Source organism: Alnus glutinosa, chromosome 12 (assembly GCF_958979055.1).
Source record: "Alnus glutinosa chromosome 12, dhAlnGlut1.1, whole genome shotgun sequence".
Classification (NCBI taxonomy): domain Eukaryota; kingdom Viridiplantae; phylum Streptophyta; class Magnoliopsida; order Fagales; family Betulaceae; genus Alnus; species Alnus glutinosa.
In genome coordinates, this window is record NC_084897.1 from 7,629,838 (window position 1) to 7,653,252 (window position 23,415).

A 23,415-nucleotide genomic window follows, 5' to 3' on the forward strand; every position below is an offset into this window, starting at 1 on the left:
ATTATTGATCATGGGAATATGTTGCTATGAATTTTTTGATTGCGGATTCCGATACCTTAGTGATTTTTTTACTTGATTACATTCATTTTAATTTTGTTTGATTTTATTCATAAAAACAATCTCTCAATTTTTTTGGAACTAAGTTAGAATTAGATTAGTTTAGATATAAATTTTGTTTTCAAAAACACAATTCCCTGTGGCAGTTTCTTTTTAGTTAAGTTTATTTTATTTTAGTTTTTGGTATTTTGTTTATGCTTGGACGAAGATCTTTAAATCTGAAAGTTACCACTTTTGATCCTGAGATCGAAAGAACAGCTAAAGAGAATCTAAGATTGCTGGGAAGTTTCGAGTTTGACTCGAAAAAGTCTGTTGAGATGGGAAAACCGCTTGGAAATGGGGATCCACCAAGGACCCTCAGGGAATTATTTGCACCCTTCACTACCAACACTCCATCCTGCATAGTGTTGCCTGCTACTAATGATTTTGATTTGAAGCCGAATGTGATTTAAATTCTTCCTACTTTCAATGGTTTAGAGAATGAAGATCCTTAGGCTCATGTAAAGGAATTTTTGGAGAGGTGCAATACTTTCAAGTTTCGAAATTTCTCAGATGAGTCGGTGCGTCTAAGGCTATTTTCTTTTTCCCTAAGTGGTAAGGCGAAAGCTTGGTTACATTCCAACATGCTTGGATCCATCACCTCTTGGGAAATTCTACTGACCAAGTTCTATAACAAATTCTTCCCAATCTCGAGGATTAATGAATTTCGTCGAAAGATCAGCAGTTTCAGTCAAGAGGAGGAGGACGAGAAATTTTGTGATAGCTGGGAGAGGTTTAAAGAGCTTACTATGAAGTGTCCGCCCCATAGTTTTGAGACTTAGAGGCTCATTCAATTTTTCTACAATGGGTTAACTCAACCGGAGCGTTCCATAATCAAGTCCATGAATGGTGGCGGTTTCTTGAATCTTACAAGGGAAGAAGCTTATAAGACTCTGGATGAATTGTTCGATAATTCACAATGGTGGGATTTTTCAAGTCGTAGGGGTAAATGTTCCACCAACACCACCAAGAAGGAAGGACTATATGAGGTGAAGGACAATGAAGATATCAAAGGGCAACTCAAGAATATCATGCATACGGTTGAAGCCATTGCTTTGAACAAGCCAGTAACTGCAACAAATATTTACCAAGCTGAAGAATGCTCTTTATGCGCCAGCCCGATGCACTTTACTAAAAACTACCAACCTCTGTCAATAGTGGCTGAATATCCGCTGGAGCAGGTCAATGCCTTCAATGATTGTAGGAAACCAACAAGTGGACCTTTTGCTGAGACTTACAATCCAGGATGGTGGAACCATCCCAATTTCTCTTGGAAGCAAAATCAACCTCTAAATCAAGGGGGAACCTCAAATTAAGCTCATAATCAATATCCTCATGGATTCCCTTCACAGGCTCAAAATCAATTCCGGTCATCTCACCAAACTCAACCTCCTACTTTCTAGTCTACCATTCAAATGCCACAGCCACAACAGGCACCACAATCATCATTTGAAGACACAGTCAAAGCATTCATAAAGGCAATTAGCCAAAATATTCAAGAGCTTAAGAGTGTCACCATAAGCAACAACCAGACCATACAAGAGCTTAAGGCCGCCACTATGAGCAATAGCTAGACTAAACAAGAACTTAAGAATGAGTTCAAGGATTCCAAGCAGTTCACGCACCAAGCTATTGCCAAGATGGAAGGGCAAATTGGCTAATTAGCTAATCAAGTGGGGGAAAGAGAAAGAGGAAAGTTCCATAGTCAACCAGTGCCCAACCCAAAAGGACAATTTGTTATTGGAAGTACATCTGCTCCTTCTCATGGGCAAGAGCATGTGCAAGCCATCACAACTTTGAGGTCAGGAAGACGCGTAGATAATCAAGTGGCCATGCCTGAAGAGGCCACTAAGGCAGCAAAAGAGGAAGAAAACCATGACAAGGCTGAAAGAAATCTTGTACCAGACACTGTCGTTCAAATTGCTAAGGAGAGTCCCCGAAAGTTTTTCCCAAAGCTCCATTTCCAGAAAGATTGACGGCTCCCAAGAAAGGCTCAAGGTTTGATGACATTTTGGAAGTGTTTAAACACGTGCAAATCAGCATTCCTTTCCTCGATGCCATTCAGCAAGTGCCTTCATATGCCAAATTTCTGAAGGATTTTGTAACTATCAAGAAAAGGACAAATGTTCCCAAGAAAGCTTTCCTAACTAAGCAGGTCAGCTCTATTCCCCAGTGCAAGATTCCTATCAAGTATAAAGACCCTGGTTGTCTTACAATTGTGTGCATGATAGGTGATAACAAGGTTGAAATAGCTCTGTTGGATTTGGGGGCTAGTGTGAATCTCTTGCCATATTCAGTTTATGTCTAATTGGAATTGGGAGAGCTGAAAGCCACATCAATGACACTTTAGCTGGCTGATAGATCTGTGAAAGTCCCGAGGGGAATCATTGAAGATGTTTTGATCAAAGTTGATAAGTTCTACTACCCTGTGGACTTTATCGTCTTAGACACAAAATCGGTTTGTGAATCTAGAGATTCAGATTCTAGTAATATTAGGGTGTCCCTTTTTAGCTACGGCTAATGCCCTAATCAAATGTAGGACTGGAGTCATGAAGTTATCCTTCGGGAACATGACAGTGGAGCTAAATATTTTTGATATCAGCAGGCAACCATTTGAATATGAAGAGGCCAAAAGTGCATGCACAATAGAAGATAGTGGAAGAGATTGTCAACAAGCCTAGTGTTGAAGACCAGTTGGGAACGTGCCTTATTACATTTGAAGGCGACATGGACTTGGATACATTACTTGAGCAAGCTGATGCCCTGTTGGACTCAACTCCTGAGACAAAAACTGACACTGGAGAAATCACTGAGACATCATCACCTAATCCATCTCCATCAGCAGTTGAGCCTGCCAAGCGGGAACTGAAGCCTTTATCGGACACTCTGAAATACAAATATCTTGACCCTACTGAATCTCTGCAGGTGATCATTGCTACTGACCTAAGTGAGGCTCAAAAACATAAATTGCTGGATGTGTTGAAAGCACATAAAGAAGCCATGGGGTGTTCAATTGGAGACATAAAGGGCATCAGCCCTGCAATGGTGATGCACAAGATTCATCTAGAAGAAAATGATAAACCCTCTCGTGAGCCACAAAGAGGGTTGAATCCAACCATGCAAGAGGTAGTTCGAGCTGAGGTGATCAAACTTCTGGATGCAGGAATCATATACCCAATCTCTGACAGCAAGTGGGTTAGTGCCATTCATGTGGTGCCCAAGAAGGTGGGGATTAGAGTGATTAAAAACAAGGAGAATGAGTTGGTCCCAACTTGTGTTCTGTTGGGATGGAGAGTGTGCATCGACTACAAAAAGCTAAATTATGCGACAAGGAAAGACCACTTTCCTCTACCTTTCATTGATCAGATATTGGAGAGATTGGCTAGCCATGCTTACTACTGTTTCCTTGATGGCTACTATGGTTACAATCAAGTTCTGGTGGACCCCGAAGATCAGGAGAAGACCACTTTCACTTGTCCTTTCTATGTGTTTGTCTATCACCGTATGCCTTTCGGGTTGTGCAATGCGCCTGCTACTTTTCAGTGGTGCATGATTAGCATATTCTCAGATATGGTTGAACGTCACCTGGAGATATTTATGGATGGCTTCTCAGTCTTTGGATCTTCATTTGAGGAGTGGCTGCACCATCTCACCTTGGTGTTGGTACGATGTAAGGAGAAGAACTTGGTTTTGAATTGGGAATAATGTCACTTCATGGTAAAACAGGGGATTATTTTGGGTCATGTCATTTCCCACAGAGGTATAGAGGTTGACAAAGCCAAGGTGGATCTTATCTCCAACCTTCTGCCCCCGCGGACAATGAAAGAGATTCGGTCTTTTCTAGAACATGCTTGGTTCTACAAAAGATTCATCAAGGACTTCAGTAAGATAGCGAGACCTTTGTGCAGCTTGCTTGCAAAAGATACTCCATTTGATTTCAATGACGAGTGCCATGCAGCCTTTGAAGTTCTGAAGAAGACCTTAACCTCCACACCAATCATTCAGCCACCTAATTGGGATTTGCCGTTCGAAATAATGTGTGACGCCTCTGATTATGCTGTGGGAGCAATGTTGGGGCAGAGAGTGGAGAAGTTTCCTCATGTCATCTACTATGCCAACAAGACCTTGAATGACGCACAACTCAACTACTCTGAAAATAAATAATGACTTCTAAACAACCAAGTATGTGTTTGTGTGCAACAAAATATCTCAAATACGGAAAAATAAAAGAAACAAGATATTTGTTGACGAAGTAGAAACTCTGTGAAAAGAAAAATGATTGCGGGGCAACCAAACCCAAGAAATTCACTATCCAAAGACAAAGCAAGTTACAAAGCACTCATACTCACAAAACCCATTACAGTAGTCATACCTTTAACTAGAACACAAAACCCATCGTGAACGCTTCCCAACCAAGTCTTCTACTTGAAGGGGTCTTTGATGAAATTATTTACCTTAGGGTCGACCCCTAAGATAGACTTCACACGAATAAGGAGCACACACCGGCAACGGCTAGAGAGCTAGCGGATCTTCAATTCTTCCTAAACACCCTTTATGCACTATGGAATTCGATACAGAATTCATACAAATTACAAGCCTAGAGCCATCTATTTATAGGCTTACAGAAATCCTAAATCTACTCAAATTCGAACTCTGACTATCGAGTGTCCGGACGGAAGTTAGCCTCGTCCGGACGGTCTTCTGCAACCGCCTTCCAGAATAGGGCAATTCTGAATTTTCACGTATCATTAAGACATCAACACTGACATCATCAGAGTATAAATTAGCAGCAGAATATAATTTTTCTTTTACAACTTCGGAATCATAACACATTAAGCTAACTGAATTACTTCTAGATATTCATTATGAAATCATTCAACTATACATTGAAATAAGTGTCACTGGTGACACTAAAAACATACATGGAAAATCTATCAAATACAAGTATTCCTCTAAGTATACTACTTTCCAAAAGAATACAAACTCTACAAGGAAATCATCAGCTACATTAATATCAGCTTTAACTCTTCAATACTAACAAAATCCAATCATTTAATTTAATAACCTTTTGTACCTGCATAATGAACTACTGCCCATATATATAAATATATGGGTCAGTCTACTGGTTCCAATATAATGAATATGCACTTATTTATGAAATGCAACACAATGAATATATAACTCTATGATTATATGTATATCAAATTCATGCTCTGCAAGCATGGAGAGAATAAAAACATAAGGATAAAGCAGTAACGTGGCAGTTTTAATGCAGTGTCTTAATTAATCATCTTTTGCACACCACTCGTTCGCGAAGCTATAGGTCCGGTATAGCATGTTAGCCCGGGATTACCGTCCCCTCACTTAACGTTAATTGGTTAGTTACTGGAAGTCAAAGGTCCCAGCGTCAAGTTACTTATTAGGTTCAGCCGGGATCTGATTGTCCCACCACTGGCCTATAACCCCCTCTGCCTACCAGCTCATTATTAAGCAGTTTAATTAGAAATAGAAAATATGTAAAAGCACATGCACAACCAAATAAACAGATCCATAATCATGACATTATAGAAAGTTACAAGTAAGTATTCTAGAAATACTTACTACCTTCCAGTGCAGTCTCTTAACTCATCACCTGCAATAAACATATTTATATACATAGAATATTAATATCATCACTCATGAACCTAATTGTATATACAAAGATACAATTATCCTTTTCATTTAGAAAATCAGAACATCAATTATCATATTGAGTTTATAAAAAACTCAATATGATAATTATTCTCCAAACTTTGCATAAATAATTACAACAACCAACTTAGCACACTTAACTATCATCAAACTTAAAACCAATACACAGCTAAACACCAAATGGTCTAGAATCAACAAGACTCAAAACACCTTATAAAAATACCCACTCATTAACACCACCAAACTTCTCTCAAATCCATTTTCTCTTAAAAAGGATCACTTTAGAAATACCAATTTCTTTACCCAAAACCACTTTAACAAACCAACCTACAAATAATAAAAACTCCAAACTAATTTAGTTACATAAACCAATTACCCGTACCCAAAATATCACATGACTACCGCCCAAAATCCACACATCCGGAACCCAGGGAATAAAAGCTACACACGCACAACTGGGCAGAGGAAGAACACCAAACAGGAAAATCACAAACAATCAACCGGAAAACAAAGCTTAAGAATCATCCCAATCAATCCTCAAATTAAACATTTTACTATGAATTCTTTTAGGAAATTTACCCAGAAAATCCACCAAGAAAAATGGTAGAACCGGTCGGAGCCACTCGCCGGAATTGCATCACAGGCCGCTGGAAATCGCTTCCGACAACGACCCACCCATGATTGGCCGGAAATCGCACCTCCGGCCTCCTGCTCTGTCGGTGCTGGCCCACCGTCGATCGGATCCTCTCTCTCTCCCGTCGATCTCTCTCTCTGTTCCACTCTCTCTCAGCATCTCTCTCTCTCAAACTCAGTCTCTCAACCTCTCGATCTCCCTCGGTCTCTCATCTCTGCTTCTCTCTCTCTCGTCTCTATACGTGTTTGGGGAAGACAGGAAGAAGAAATGAGGAAGAAGAAAATAAGAGGAAAGAAGGAAGAAAGAGTAAAAGAAGAAGTATGGGAGATTGTCGGTTAAAACAGAGAAACAACTTGATCAGCAAGTTGAAACATATTTTTCTTTAGAACTTGTTGATTAAGTTAATTTATTTGATAAGATTTTATTATTATTATATGATTTAATCTTCAAAAATTTCTTAAGTTAATCTTTTAATATTAATACTTTTATATATTTTCATACAAAACTTAAAAATTAAGTTTTGTAAGATATTTATCAAAACTTACTAATTATTTTTTTTACCACAAATATTTTTATCTCACATTTTTATTATTTTAATCTAATTGATTAAAATATCAATTTAAATCCGTTTAGAGTCCAGATCGTTTTATAGCAAAGATTATTATCTGAATAACATTATTACACTGATAATATTACTATATTGAATATTATCATCTCAAATAATATTTATGCAGCACAATAAATACTAATTAATATTATAACATTAATACAATAACAATTGAGTTTATAATATTATTATGCCAATAATATACTGATTTCATCATTGAATAATCAAACTTATCCATTTAATTATTCAGTAATATTATTAGAGTTTAAAAATATTCTTAGCTGCTCGATGTGAGTCATTGCATGAGTTTATAGCATGCAATGATTAATCACACAACCATTTAGGATAGGTGACGCATAAATATCAATTTATCAGAATAATGTCGATCGAGCGACATATAATGATTTTCAATTGACAGGTCGATTGAGCGACAGGTACTGTCGATCAAGCGATTGATTGAGTAATGAGTCGATCGATCGACAGAAGTAGTCCATCGAGCGACTAAAAATGTGGGTTGATCACCATGAGTCTTAAATTCTATTTAAGACATTATGTCTTAAAATCTAGGGCGTTACAACAGGTCCACGTCCGAACGACTTGACCGAGCGTTCGGATAGTCTTTGCTGTAATTCCTTTTTGCGCTCGAAAAGGAAGTTCAAAATATTCTGGAATGCTGGACAAAGTCTGGATGTGTTGCCACGTCGTTCGGACGTGTTGCAGAGACTTCTCAAACAGTGTCGACTGAAATCCAACTCCGTGTAGAAATTGGAGAAGCTTGACCTAGCATCCGGAGGGTGTAGCTTTGACGTCCGGACGTCTTCAACGCTGAAGCTTCTAGACACTGCGGGGCTACCGGACGCCTTCAAAGGCCCGTCTGGACTGTTGCACAGGAACCGGATGTTTTGACTTGGAAACTGCATGGAATCTTCATGGACATCTTCTTAGAAACTTGTGACCATACACATGGCATGAAATGAGATACTGTTCATATTACTTGAAGACTCTGAATAGAACCGATAAACCTTTTAAAAAGCAACCGTTACATAAAGTGTTTATGTCAACTAGAATATAGCCAACATAAAATACTAACATACTCTACCATTGAAAAAGAGTCGTTGGCTGTCGTTTTTGCTCTGGATAAGTTTAGATCGTATTTGCTAGGGTCTAAAGTATTGGTCTACTCGGATCATGCTACTTTGAAGTATCTCCAATCTAAGAAAGATGCTAAATCTCGTCTCATTCGATGGATCTTGTTGCTGCAAGAATTTGTCATTGAAATTCGAGATAAGAAAGGTTATGAGAATGTGGTAGTAGAACACTTATCCAGGTTGACTATAGACTTCACTAAAGATGTTGTGCCCAATGCTGAGATGTTCCTTGATGAACTCCCAGATTCCTGCACCTTGGTTCGCGGATATCGTGAACTACCTTGTCACCGGCTAAATGCCCTCCCATTGGACCAGGCACGACAGGTCAAAATTCTTGGCTGGGGTGGAACATTTTTTTTGGGATGATCCTTACCTATTCAAATACTGCCCAGATCAGATTATAAGGAGATGTATTCCTGAGAGTGACCAAAAAAATGTCCTTTCCTTCTGCCTTGATCATGCATGTGGAAGCCATTTCAGTTCTAAAAAGACCACTGCAAAGATTTTTCAAAGTGGATTCTATTGGCCCTCCATTTTTCGTGATGCCCATGCCTACTGTTCAGCTTGCGAGAGATGCCAGAAATTGGGGAGTATTGGAAGAAGAAACATGATGCCGTTGAACCCGATCCTGGTTGTAGAGCTTTTTGATGTTTGGGGCATCGACTTCGTGGGACCCTTCCCAAACTCTTATGGGTACATCTACATCCTAGTGGCTGTTGACTATGTTTCCAAGTAGGTAGAGGCCATTGCTTACAAACCAATGATCATAAAGTTATGCTACAATTTCTAAAGGACAATGTGTTTGCACGTTTTGGGACACCACATGCCATTATCAGTGATGGGGGAAAGCACTTCTGCAATATATTTTTTGAGCAACTCATGAAGAAGTATGGTATCACTCTTGAAGTTGCGGCTCCCTACCATCCTCAGACAAGCGGCCATGTTGAGATATCCAACAGAGAAATCAAGAGGATACTAGAGAATACGGTGAATCTTACAAGAAAGGATTGGGTTCTGCGGCTCAATGATGCACTGTGGGCATACCAGACAACATTCAAGACTCCGATTGGCATGTCTCCCTACAGACTTATGTATGTAAAGGCTTGTCATCTTCCTGTAGAATTGGAGCATCGAGTATATTGGGCTATCAAGCAGCTGAATTTCGATCTCACTAAAGCCGGCTCTCAAAGGAAGCTCCAACTAAATGAATTAGAGGAGTTGAGAAATGATGCTTATGACTCTGCCAAGCTGTACAAAGCTCAGATGAAGAAGGCTCACAACCAAACCATTTTGCGAAGATCTTTTGAAGTTGGTCAAAAAGTCCTCCTATACAATTCACGTCTACATCTATTCCCAGGCAAGCTTAAATCTTGATGCACTGGACCATTCATAGTTCGTACAGTTTCCACTCATGGAGCCATTGAGATAGAGGATCCAAAGAATGGAAATACTTCCAACGTAAATGGTCAACGGCTAAAACCGTTTTTGGAGTTGAAGATCCCTGAGATTGAAGAAATGCCCTTGGAGGACCCGACTTATCCGAACTGATCCTCATCTACTAAGTCTAGCTAAAGACGATAAACTTAGTGCTTGTGGGAGGCTACCCATCTTTCCCTTTATTTTCTTGTCACTTTATTTTGTTTGTTTTGTTTTTGTTGTGTTTTTCAGAACAGGTGTTTGCCATTCAAGTTTGGGGGAGCGTTCTTCTACGGTACACCCAACTTGCATCACCCATTCGGTATTGTATTTCTAGTCACATTAGGGACAATGTGTCATTTTAGTTTGGGGGTGGGGTAGACATTTTTGTCTGTTATCTTTATTATTATTGAAAATAATTTATTGACTTCTTAAATAAACCAAGTGTGTGTTTGTGTGCAAACAAATATCTTAGATGCGAAATTGAAATAAGACAAGATATTTGTTACGAAGTGGAAACTCTATGAAGAGAAAAAAACCATTCCGGGGTAGCCAAACCCAGAAAATCCACTATCCAAAAACAAAGCTAGTTACAAGACACTCGTACTCACATAACCCTATCCAGTAGTCATACCTTTAATTCTGACGTGTAGCCTAACACGAACGCTTTCCAACCAGATCTTCCACCTGAAGGGGTTTTTGATGGATTCCTTTACCCTAAGGCTGACCCCTAAGATAGACTTCACACAAACAACGAGCGCACGCAGGCAACGGCTTGAGAGTTAGCGGATCTTCGATTCTCCCTAAACACCCTTTCAAAGCACTATGGAATTCTCCACCGAATTCTGTACAAAACACAGACCTAGAGCCCCCTATTTATAGGCTTCAAGAGACCTTGAAAACTACTGAAAATCGGACTTTGTCTCTTGACCATCTGCACGGAAGTTTGCCCCGTCTGGACGGGTTTCTGCGATATCCTTCAGAAACAGCGCATATCTTATCCTTATCAGGTGTGCGTCCGGACGGCTTGACCGAGCGTCCGGATGGTCTTCACTGAAATCCTTTCTGCGTTCGAACGGAATTCTGGAGTTATCTGAATTATTGTATATCGTCCAGACGTGTTGCGGAGTCGTCCGGACGGCTTGCAGATAATGAACATCGTCCGGACGTGATGCTGAGTCGTCCGAACGGAATACTGAAACTTCCCAATCAATGTCGATTTCTAAAAACAAACTTCTTGAAAAATACTGATTGACCGAGCATCCAAACGGTGTGGCTCTGACGTCCTGACGTCGTCAATGTTTATCTGTAGGACACTGCGGGGCGTCCGGACGCCTTCAAAGGCCCGTCCGGATGGTTGCACAGGAACCGGTTCAATTGACTTGATTTTTGCTCAGGACTCTTCATGGATACCTTCTAGAAGCTTGTGAAAAGTAGATGTCTGAATATATGAAGATTCCAATTTGAAAACCGACTATCCTGTTAAAATGCAACCATTACAAAAAGTGTTTTTGTTTTAACCAGAATGTAGCCAATAAAAATACAAACAAACTCCCCCTTTGGCCATTCTGGGACAAAAACACTTGACCCATTTGGAAAATAAATTTCCGGTCTAAACACCAAATAAAACCAAAAAATACTCCCCCTTTTTGTCACACAATGACGAAGGGTAAACAGAGTATGAAATTAAAATCATAAGTGTTTAAGCAGGCACAAAGTGTCAACCAAAATATAAAATTGTGCTGAAACTAAGATAAGAACAATAACAAAAAAATTACACTCAATCATCATCATCATTCAGGTTGGGATGATGATATTTTAAGTACTCCTTTATGTCGATCTGGCTCTGCTCGACACGTTCTCCAATAAGATTGACTTCCCGCTGAAGAGTTGTCATGGAGGTCATAAGCTGTGCAAAGGCAGCCCCAATGTCAGAGGAGGGAGGTGCTGCCTACGAAGATGATGATGCAGCTGCTATGGGGAGATCTGTTGGAGGCTGAGGAACAACACCTTGAGCCTCGTGCCACAATTGGGCATTAGACTTCATGAGAGTCTGTATACCAAGAGGATCTGGAATTCGTGAGCAAGGCTCTGAGTCTGAAATGTCTGGCACGACCTGAAGGCAGATTTGAGTGATCAGGCACCCAAACGACAAACTCGTGTTCTTTTCATCACAAACCTCGAGCATCGTGTGCAAGGTATGCTTCCACAGGCAAAATGGAGTCCGCATCACAATGGCATATAGAAGGGTAGCCTTCTTGAGGGTCAGCGCACTCCATCGAGCTTAAGGCCAAAGATCTGTCACCACCACTTTTGCTAAAAAGCGATGCATAGGAGCAAAGGCACCGATGTTGATTTGGGAGTGGGACTTGTCCTCACACTGTGGCCTCGTCCCAAAGAAATCGTGGAGAAAATCAATGCTGGGAGCCTCATCGGGAAACGAAGTTCCGGAGACTGGCAGAACAGGGACCCCGATCACAGAACTGATAAGCTGAGGGTTTATCAGAATGGTCTGCCCTTTGACCATAGTCTGGATGATCAGTCCACGATCATCATCTTGAGTGACGATCATATGGCCATAAAATTCTCGCACTAGTCTGGGAAAGGCTTGGCATGCACAGTTGTAAAGGTACTCCCAATTGTTCTCCAAGAGCATCTAAGCAATAGGTAGCAGAACAGAGTCTCGCAGATCTGCACGGAGAAGATTCCGCTCAGATAGGACCTGTCGTGATTGCATACGATGCAACCGGTCAGCAACTGATTCCTCAATTCTTTGTCTAACTCGGGGAGGAGAACTGTCTGCAGAATTGATTTCTGGACAACAAAAAAAATCACAGACACAAATCCAAGAAAACATTAATTTCAGTTAGTCCAAAAAAAAATTGGGCATTATAATGGCTGTAAAATGGACTATCCAAAAATTTACATCATCAATAAAACACAACCCAGACATATCAATAATCAAATAGACAAAATCTCAACTCAATTAATAGTTTATTTTGAGAAAAACTACATATTAAACTCAAAATAGTAAACCTTAATAAAACAACCTATTTTAAGCAAGAAAACTTAAAAATAAGTTAGTAAAAGAGTAAGAATATACCTGGGGTGGAGACAAACTGCAGATTTGGCACGTGCACTAAAGAGTTTTGCATAAAAACACAGAGAAAAAAAAACACAAGACGACAAAATCTAACCAAAAGGAGCCCAACAAGAGAGCTGCGGCGCGGGGAGAAAAGGATTTAACGCTATAGGGTTCACCATCCGGACGTTGTGCCACGTAAACGGTTGTACACGGTCGTCCGGACGATAGCCAAAAACATCGGGATGAAGAACCCGTATCGTCCGTACAACCAGAATATATGTCCGGACGTTCAGGATAACCGTCCGGACGTCTCCAAACATACTGTCCGGACGCTTCACACAAAAGAAATCTGAAAGTGAGGAAAAAGAGCAGCAAAATATTTCCCGGATAATTTTCAGAACACGCATGTATATACCACTGATATCTTAGTTTAATTAACAGTTCAAACATATCCCAATATATAAGTGAGAGTTAAGTTTTAAAAATCATAAGAATTTCCTAGCAGAAGGATATTTCAATAGACAACTTAACTCAAGCAATGCGTGTGTGTGTGAAGGTTTTCTCAATAAGGTATGAAGGTCACTGATATGACTTAAAACACCTGGATTTTCTGAACAAGAGAGAAAATCAATGTTAGATCACTCAAAAGTCAAACCTTATATTACTAGGGCCTAGTCACCTTCATCCGATACACTCCCCCTAAGTTGCAGCACTTTTCTTTTTTCTATGTCCTTTAGTGAACGCCTATTTCTGCAATGATGTGATCACTGACTGTTTCTTTAGGGACAAGTTCAAGAACAGATTTAGCATAAGCAATGGATCTTTTAATTTATCCGTGTTTATTCATTTTTGAATGCCTTTTATCACTTGGTGCTGCTAGAAAGAATGCCAGAGTTTATGGGTTCTAGGTTCAACTAGCGAGTTGGTCAATTTGACTATCTTGGCAAAAAAAATCTCTCCCATAAAAAAATCCAGAAGCTACAAGTCAGAGGAGAGAAAAAAAAATATCTTAGGGAGCCTAAGAAAGTGCATATTTTGTATCGCAAGAGAAAAGCAACTACCTATTATGGATGCCAACTGGAAAACTTTGCAGAAAAAAACTCTCAGTTATATAAAGGCAAATGAATAAATGCATCAGAAATTGAGACATCAGTTAAACATACATAAGATATCTGAAAATTATAAAGCAATATACCTTTGCATCCTTTTAACCCTCCCTCCCCCCCCTTATTTTTTTTTAAACAAAAACACACATGCTTTCAAAATAAAGAGAATAATGTTGATCAAGCATGTACCATAAACACAAACCTGATCTCAGGGAGAGAGGTTTTAGAACAAACATGATAGAAAAATAGCCGCTTGACGTGCTTTTACTATCATCCCTTATTTAATATCTGGCAGAATTTCCTCAAGACAACCCAATAGGGAATATAGGGATAGAAAAAAAATGGTTCCACAACAACATGCAAAGTATTAGATGGTCAAATAAAGTAAACTATGCAAGTGTACCTATCATGCTCTAGGATTTAGGAACCAAAATCCTAGGCATGTGTGACCTTACCTACTAGGTGGGTCTGCTCCCCCTCGGGGAGTGAGTGTCCTCGTCCTTGTCCTGTCTTTCGTTTTTTCAGCTGTAGTGCCAAAAATCTGACCAAATCTTGCATGAAAGAACTGGCTGAAGGTGTTCCTTCACCGAAGATTTCCCTTACTACAGTTTTCTTGGGAATCCAAGTCTTTTTCGCCTGAGTAGGCTTCTACAGCTGTTGATGCTTTGGAACTTGATTTATGGGCGGTGATTTAGGATGCTTTAGAGGAGGATACCTAGATCTGACATGACTACTAACTCCACATTGTTGACACATGGGAGTTTTAGGAGCCTGCCATTTTTTCTTCCTTTGAACTTGCCGATGTGGGCAGTTAGGTCTGATGTGCCCTGGCTCATCACAGTGATGGCATGCGAGAGGCTTTTTCCTGATAGGAAGCTTGGCAAGAGGCTGAGGGATGAAAGAAACTTCCGCTTCCATTTTAGATTTTCCCTTATCCACTTTTGGGGGTGGAGTATCGGGAATAACTGGCTTCACAAAAATGGTCTTGGAAGTAGAAGGAGTATCAGAAGTAGGAACATATCCGAGTCCGGTCTTGTCAATTGGGTACTTCTGAATGGAGAGCATGTGAGTGAGCTTCTCGTCTGAGACTCTCTCTAGTTGTAACTGTGTCTCCAATAGCCTTTCTTCTAACTCATTGATCTTTATGAGCATATAGGTCTTTTCAATTCTGAGGCTGTTCAACTCTAGTATCTACTGCTTGTATTTCTCCCTCAGCTTTAGAAACTCTACATATTGAAGTTGATAGGCTGACTGCATATCTTCTTCTTCACTGTTCTCAGAGTAGTAGGACTGAGAATCCTCCTTATCTTCATATAGGGCCACGAAGGCCAGGAATTTTTCTTCCTCAGGAGCTTCTTCTTCTTTCTCAGACTCATCGCTGAGAGTTGCATTAAAGGCTTTCCCTATTTGTTTCTTCAGATTTGCACATTCAGTCCTGATGTGCCCAAAGCCTGAACATTCGAAGCACTGGGGACCCCTCGGATCTTTCTTTTCTGCTTCTTCTGTATCAGTTGTGTGAGGAGCCTTTCTTAATCTGTCAGAGAACTTCTTCTTGAATTTATTATTCTTCATAAAGCGCTCGAAGTTCTTGGCTAACATTGCCACTGCATCTTCATCAACATCCGAGTCTTCGTCAGATGGGACTACGGATTTCTTCTTGGACTCCTTAGATGTTTTGAGGGCAATTGTCTTTGCCTTTTTGATCAGAGGTAAGGAGTATTCGTATGTCTGAAGAGATCCTACCAGCTCTTCAACCTTCATCTCCTCCAGATCTTTGCTTTCTTCTATTGTTGTTCCTTTAATCCTGAAACGCTCAGACAAAGATCTTAGTTTCGGATGAGTTTTACATCCGAGATTTGCTTCCCAAGACTCACCATCGAGTTTCTTAGGTCGCTAATCTTAGTGCAGAACTCTCCGAATGTCTCATCTTCTAGCATCTTAATTTCTTCAAATTTAGAAATCAACATTTGAAATTTGGCGGATTTTATTAGTTTTGTGTCTTCATATGTTGTTTCTAGAATTTGCCATCCACCTTTAGCAATTTCACAATTTGAAATTCTTGCGAATTCAGATGGTGAAAGTGCATGACATATTGCATTGAGAGCTTTGTCATTGGACAGCCTTGCGCTTATTTGAACAACAGTAATTTCATCTGTTTCTTTTGGTTTAATCCAACCAATTTCAACAATTTTCCAGACGTCAATAGATTTTAAAAAGAAATGCATTCGGGCTTTCCAATAGCCATAGTTCGTTCCATCAAAGGACGGAACATAATTAAGATTTTGAGACATAATAAAAAATATAAGTCAAAAGGATACACTCAAGAAATAAATCTAAAAACAAAGTGTACCAGGGCTCTGATACCAATTGAAAATAATTTATTGACTTCTTAAACAAACCCAGTGTGTGTTTGTGTGCAAACAAATATCTTAGATGCAAAATTGAAATGAGACAAGATATTTGTTACGAAGTGGAAACTCTATGAAGAGAAAAAAACCACTCCGGGGCAGCCAAACCCAGGAAATCCACTATCCAAAAACAAAGCTAGTTATAAGACACTCATACTCACATAACCCTATGTAGTAGTCATACCTTTAACTTTAATATGTAGCCCAACACGAACGCTTCCCAACCAGATCTTCCACCTGAAGGGGTTTTTGATGGATTCCTTTACCCTAGGGCTAACCCTTAAGATAGACTTCACACAAACAACGAGCACACACCGGCAACGGCTTGAGAGCTAGCGGATCTTCGATTCTCCCTAAACACCCTCTCAAAGCACTATGGAATTCACCAACGAATTCTGTACAAAACACAGACCTAGAGCCCCCTATTTATAGGCTTCAAGAGACCTTGAAAACTGCTAAAAATCGGACTCTGTCTGTCGACAATCCGGAGGGAAGTTTGCCTCGTCCGGACGGGTTTCTACAATATCCTTCAGAAACAGCGCATATCTTATCCTTATCAGGTGTGCGTCCGGACGGCTTGACCGAGCGTCCGGACAGTCTTCACTAAAATCCTTTTTAGGTTCAAACAGAATTTTGGAGTTATCTGAATTACTGTATATCGTCCGGACGTGTTGCCGAGTTCTCTGGACGGCTTGCAGATAATGAACATCGTCCGGACGTGATGCCAAGTTGTCTAGACGGAATACTAAAACTTCCCAATCAGTGTCGATTTCTGAGAACAGAATTCTTGTAGAATACTGATTGACCGAGCGTCCGGACGGTGTGGCTCTGACGTCTGGACGTCATTAATGTTTATCTGTAGGACACTGCAGGACGTCCGGACGGTTGCACAGTAACCGGTTCAATTGACTTGATTTTTGCATAGGACTCTTCATGAATACCTTCTAGAAGCTTGTGAACAGTAGATGCCTGAATATATGAAGATTCCAATTTGAAAACCGACTATCCTGTTAAAATGCAACCATTACAAAAAGTGTTTTTGTTTTAACCAGAATGTAGCCAATAAAAATACTAACAATTATTATTATTATTATTATGTTGTTATATATATATATATATATATATATATATATATATATATATATATATATATATATTGTGTTATGATGTTGATTGAGCATGATTACATCGCAACTGTGGTTTACATATCATTGGTTTGTTTAACATGTTGAACACTGCACATCATTAGAATTGAGAGACATCTAAATCTCTTGACTCATCTGTTGGATTTGAGAGACATCACTTGTTTGAATTGATTATCACAAGCACATTAGCATTGATTTTGTGAGGTATGAGATTTGAATTGAGAAATATGTATCTTAAGATTTGTGGGATGATTTGTTAGTGAAACCTTGGCTTAAATTAAAACAAAAAAGAAAAAGAAAAAAACAATATTAATAATAATAATAATAATAATAATAATAATAATAATAATAATAATAATAATAATAATAATATCATCAGTTTGAATTCTCATTGAGTAACAGAGTCTCTTGCCTTACTAAGCATTGAGTGTTCGCGTTAAAGGATGAGAAAATTCAATTTGGTTGATTGTATGGCTAGTTTGATTTCGTAGCCTTTTTAACTCGAATAATTAAGCCCTTAGGGATGTTTCTACATCTAGTGCCCTAAAACCATTGGGTTTGGGAGTCACTGGCACAATACTCGTTACATAGGTCAATTAGAAAGCTTAAAGGATTCAAGCATTGCATAGCCTATACATAAAAAATAATAAATAAATAAAAGATATAATAGAAGAAAAAAAAATGCACCTTTTGATTTAAGCCATAGTTATTTTCATCTGATGAGATTCCTAGGAATTTTTGGGTACACAAGCTTTGAGAAAAATTGAAACCTTATGAGTCTATGCTAGTCTCAATATGCACTCATTTGAACATGAGTTGTCTTAATTTTTCAACTATGAGTTAAATGATTTTTGATGTCCTAATGATGTGATTGTGATGTTCATCTTGTTAATCTTGTTAATCTTGCTCATAATGTATGAACCATGTGTTTATGTGGAAGTCATTGTTTTATAATAACATAATGCTTTAAAATGTTTATGGGTATCATTCCTCGCAACCCTCACGAGACTTTACGCATCCTCTAGGGAGTCCTAGGGGTTTAAAAGACTTGTTGCATATGCTAAATGCAATCGTCTATCCCACAACAGCGGACTTATGTTTCATGCTTTGATTTTTATTTTTATTTTGTTTTGATAAGAGACTAGCAAAATGTAAGTTTGGAGGTATTTGATGAGTGCCCAATATTGTGTATTTAGACCCCTTAATTTACATTTGCTAAACCTTTAGTTTTGTTATTTTCTAATATTTTTGTTTAGTTTTGTGTTTTAGTGTTTTATAGGCCATTGATAAAAGAATGGTGATTTTTATGTGGAATTGTAAAGAAGCATAATTATCTTTCACAGTCGGGTCAAATTGTACACAAAATTTGGAAGCTTCATATTAAAATTTGAGAGAATAATATTGTCTAAGTGAAAAGCAAGTGGTGTGGCTGTAATATTTTTCCCTTAGAACCACATGTGGAAGACGTAGCAATGTGATACTGGGTAGCAACCAAAGACACCTTGTTTCTTTCCATAAAGAGCATTGATTTCCTCTTTATTTCACATGTCTTTTTCCAAGCTAGCACCAAATATACATGTAATATTTCATTCCATAACAAGCAGCAGCTCGGCCTCCATGCATCTACCGAATCACTATGTGATTCTCTCCTAAGCTGGCAGCAGCTCTACTCATATTTGCAAGCAACGTGGAACCAAGGCACATGTGAGCTGGCAAGACACTTTTTTCTCAAGAAGCTATCATGCACTGACACACGATTTATTTATTTTTTAGGAACGAATAGAGACATGCACAGACGTGATTCTTTCCATGTTAAGGTAGCACATGTCTTCATTCACCCAAACCTGGCCCTGAAAGCTACGTAACACAGCCAAGAAGAAGCAGCACCAAACTCAGGCAACCCATGCACAAAGCAGCCCAGACCACATGATTTATTATTTCCTTGCACAAGCTAGGGAGCACTGACTCACGTTTTTTTTTTTCTTCCTGCATGTTATTTTGAAGTCCAGCAGCACCACGTTCTCACCAAACTGGGCAACACGTGATTCTCTAAGATCGTAGCCCCAAATGTACACATGACTTTCCAGTTTAAGGACCGAACACACACATGAAATATTTTTCTGTACCTTGAGCAATAGCCGTGTGTGAGTGATACAAGACAATATTTCTTTCCAAAGTTGGGATTTACACAAGTCTTCTTTCCAAAAGTGCAGCAACCGAGTAGGACACGGACACTTCATCCCAGCTTGTCTTGACCGACCCTTAGTACTATATATAGGCCCTTCTTCTCTTGTAAACAAGGGGTGTGAAGCAAGAGAGCAAATTTTAGTATAGTCCGTCCGTCTTCGTTCTTCTTGCAATGTTTTCTTTTTGTAAGTTTTTATTTTGATGTTTCTAATAAAAGTTAGGATGTTATTTTTAGCCATGAGAGGCTAAACCCTCAACTAAGGTTGAGGATGAAGCCTCACTTATGATTAGCAACATTGTTCTCATGTGATTTAATATTTTCCAATTTAATGATTTAATTCTCCAATTGTTTTACTTCAACTCAATTTTGTGGAATAATTATTGGATATCTTTTGTGATTCAAGGATACATTTGATGATCATTTAAGATAGTTTCATAAAATTGTTTATGCTTGGTTTTCTTTGTTTAAAAAATCGGATATCCCTTGTGATTTATTCTACGGATACAATTGATGTTTTGATTTAAATTGGATATCTTGCTGTGATTTACGGATACAGTTGATGATTTAATTTAAATTGAATTTCTTTTGTGATTTGTGTAAAGAATGGATATGTGGGATGGTTTTGATTAATTATTTGAAGCAAAGTAAAACATACTTAAGATTTTATTGTGAGAACTTTGAAAAATATTATTAATCAAGGGAATATGTCGCTATGAATTTGTGAGTGTGAATTCCGATACCTTAGTGCTTTTTTTTACTTGATTACATTCACTTTAATTTATTTTATGCTTTTGATTTTCTTCACCAAAACAATCTCTCAATTTTCTTGGAACTAGGTTAGGATTAGATTACTTTAGACAAAAATTTTGTTTTCAAAAACACAATTTCCAATGGGATCGACCTCGCACTTGCAATCCATTAACTGCAAACGATTCGTGCACTTGCGAGTACAATTAAAATTCACATAAGTAACGTAGTCAAAGCAAACATTACGGTGGCTCCTCTGGATTTCATTGCTGAGATGATCTAGGCAAATCATTAGAATACCTTTACAAATGTGCATGCCCGGTATATCCCAGGCTCGTGCGTGATTTTTATGGGCACTTAGAGGTCGTTCAGGATGATGACAGTGGGATTATACTTCAAACTACTGTTCAAGGGCACACCATTCAGATTGATCCTTGGGTTATCAGTTCCATCATCGATGTTCCAGTGCTTCCCATTTCAGCCAATCCTTTTACAGAGGTTTTGGAGCCTCCTAGCTCGGAGCAACTTAGGAATTTCTTTGATGCTCATCCACAGGGCGATGAGCGAGCACATGCTCATTTCAAGATCGTTGCCTTCTCTCCCCTGCACCGGCTGCTCGCGAAGATTGTTTTGCACAATCTTTGGCCCACAGCTCCTATGAGATAAGATAAAAGATTGAATTGAAATAATAATAAGAAAATGTAGGGCTTCAATATCCAACGCTAATCATACTGAATTAAGATTCACAATATGCACATTGTTACAATCATAACATAATACTCATTGTTTGTCAACCTAAGAGCATGGCATCTATACCTTAGGCTATTGATCTACTTAAACAACAAATTAGGCATGGCATCTACTCTAATTCTTTTATTTCTCAAAGGATTTAGCATGGCATCTCCTAAGTTGTTCTTTAAGAAAGCATTAAACTATGGAGATCGACAAACACATGGAGCCTATAGCATGGCATCTACTTTCGGTTTTCCATGTTGATTAATCCAAGAACCTGTGATGGGGTTCTTTCTGATGCGGTCTTTTGTTTACCAAAATATATCAATAATAAAATTACCACTCGCAATAGTATGAATCCTTGTAAGATAGGGCTATGTTGAGGGTGTCGAACCTCAAGGACTGCGTAGGTATTATTATCAAGCTTTTCGAGATTAAATATAACTTAATTTAAAAGATGTTTGATTCTGTTTTCTAAATATAAATACATGAAAGTAAAAGACATAAAAATAAATAGAGTAGGGATGAGAGAAAGAATAGGAGATTGATTTCACCACTCACCGCATAACAATGGTCAATAACAAATTAACAAGGAAAATTAATACTATGCATGATAAAGGGCTCGTCTCACTCGAGTAGTCAAGAAATTACCTTTAAAGAATAAGTATAATCCATCTTCGGTTGGGCACGGACCGTCCACCTAACCACTAAGATGCGGTACGACCCGTCTTCCCTAAGCATGGAGTAGCTACGTCTTTAATAGGATACACACAATCAATGAAATAGTATAACCCATCTTCGGTTGGTACGAACTGTCTACCTAAATTACTCTAAACTAGGGTGTAGTACAATCCGTCTTTCCTAGGCATGGTCTATCTAATCCTCTTGATCATATATCAATTAAAACCGTTGTATAACAATTATTCACATAATCACAAAAAATATGAAGGATTGAGTTCAATCAATATAAAAGACTTTCTAAGACAAGATAAGAAATTCATAATGATTGAATATAAACATTAAAATCAATTCTCACAATTATACAACCATCATGCATATAGAAAATCCTAAATTAAAATACAATTAAACCATTGTTATTTGGAAATGGATACATCAACACCCTATTAGGAATTTAGCCGCTCATCGTAGTTCTGGGATGACCTCCTGTCGTGTTCTTCTCCTCTTCAACTTGTCAGGCCTCCAAGAAGAATTTTCTGTCTAAATCTAAGCACAAGCCCAAGCCCAAGCACTAGCACCAGCACACCTTCTCTTAAAGCTTAGAGGTCTATTTATAGAGACTAAGAGAGGCCTAGAAGCACTTGGAATTCTAGGTAAATCGTCTCTTGAGTCTTCTTGTCAAAGTAGGAGATTGAAACTTCAATCCAAGTAGGAAAATGATTCCAAATTCGTCCAGAATTGCGGTCTTTTATTTTGGGGCAATTTTGGCATAGTAAATGTCCGAATTAGGGAAAAGCTATTTCTGACATATTTGTTTAATTTTTTATTATCTTTCCAACGCCATCAATTGTATTGCAATCCGATATCTGAGAAAAAAGTTATGATCAAATACTATAACATTTGTAGAATCCAAATTTGAATCCAATCCGATTTTAACTCTTAGTGGAGAAATTCCGATTTAATCATTTTCTTGATTTGATTAAACTTAACCATATCATATAGATCTTCTATTATGATTGGTTAAGCTTAAACATATTTTTTAGGTCTTCTCAAAGTGTGTTTTAAGCTCAAAATCAATGGAATTAATTGCATCTTTATTTAAAACCTGAAAATAATAAAACAACACAAAATCAAACAAATAACAATGCTAAGGAATTAACATATATAAGTTAAGGGGCTTGAATGTGCAACATTCAACGCTTATCACACCCCCAAACTTACATATTGCTAGTCCCTTAGCAATACAAAACAAGAAATAAAACTTAAAAACAACAAGATAAATCATTCTTTCGTGGGATGTACGACTGCATTTAACGTATGCAACAAACCTTTTAAACCCCTAGGACTCCCTAGTGGACGACTAAAGTCTCGTGAGGGTTTGCCAGGAATGATACCCACAAACATTGTTCCTATCATATTATCCTCAAGAATGCAGCATCATAAAAATAATGGTTCTCATTCATTAGCAAGCTTAACAAACTAAACTCCATCTTCACAATTTTAGGGAATTAAAAATTAAGCTACTAACATGGCATTATGAGATATCACAAGATTCAACTAGTGTAAAGTGAACTTAACATATAGTCAAGAGGTTTCAAAACTAATCTCAATCATGAATGGTTCAACACTCAAAATTCGCTGGACTCCCCATTAGATAAAACAACCAAGGCATATATATTTATTATTATTATTATTATTATATATATGCAGGTTGTGCAATGCTTAGCTCCCTTA

The 23,415-nt window shown here is 38.4% G+C and overlaps 1 long non-coding RNA gene across 1 annotated transcript; it reads right to left on the reverse strand.

Moving 5' to 3' along the window:
* Window positions 1-4,336: 4,336 nt before the first annotated feature.
* Window positions 4,337-6,779, reverse strand: LOC133852262 (uncharacterized). The gene is made up of 3 exons (XR_009895910.1): window positions 6,367-6,779; window positions 5,701-5,728; window positions 4,337-4,858 (listed from the first exon to the last, which is right to left on the reverse strand). It is a non-coding gene; the product is annotated as an uncharacterized LOC133852262 (long non-coding RNA).
* Window positions 6,780-23,415: the final 16,636 nt, after the last annotated feature.